This window comes from Lupinus angustifolius, chromosome LG01 (assembly GCF_001865875.1).
Source record: "Lupinus angustifolius cultivar Tanjil chromosome LG01, LupAngTanjil_v1.0, whole genome shotgun sequence".
NCBI classification, from domain to species: Eukaryota; Viridiplantae; Streptophyta; class Magnoliopsida; order Fabales; family Fabaceae; genus Lupinus; species Lupinus angustifolius.
In genome coordinates this window covers 11,714,745-11,715,302 of record NC_032009.1, presented here as the reverse complement: position 1 = coordinate 11,715,302, position 558 = coordinate 11,714,745, and positions in this window count along the sequence as shown.

Genomic DNA, 558 nt, shown 5'->3' with positions numbered 1-558 from the left:
TATCTGCAAAAAGTGATGCGTTCAAATCCTTTAAAAATCTTGCCAAGAAAATCCAAAACCAACTTAACCTGAAAATAGTATATATACGCAGTGATCACGGGGGAGAATTTGAGAACTTTCAGTTCGACAAATTCTGTGATAAGCATGGCATTTTACATCAATTCTCTGCTCCTCGCACTCTACAACAAAATGGAGTTGTTCAGAGGAAAAATCGCGTTTTAGAAGAATTAGCGAGAACCATGCTTAATGAAAGTAACACCCCCAAATACTTCTGGGAAGATGTAGTGTATACTGCATGTTATGTTATAAATCGAGCACTTCTAAGGCCTAATATAAATAAAACTCCTTATGAACTTTTGAAAGGCCGTAAACCAAACATATCCCATCTTCACGCTTTCGGTTGCAAATGTTTTATATTAAATAATGGAAAGCGGGCTTTAGGAAAATTCGATTCAAAAGCCGATAAAGGAATATTTTTGGGATACTCGATTCATAGCAAAGCCTTTAGAGTCTTTAACAAATATTTAATGCAAGTTGAAGAGTCTATCCATGTACAAT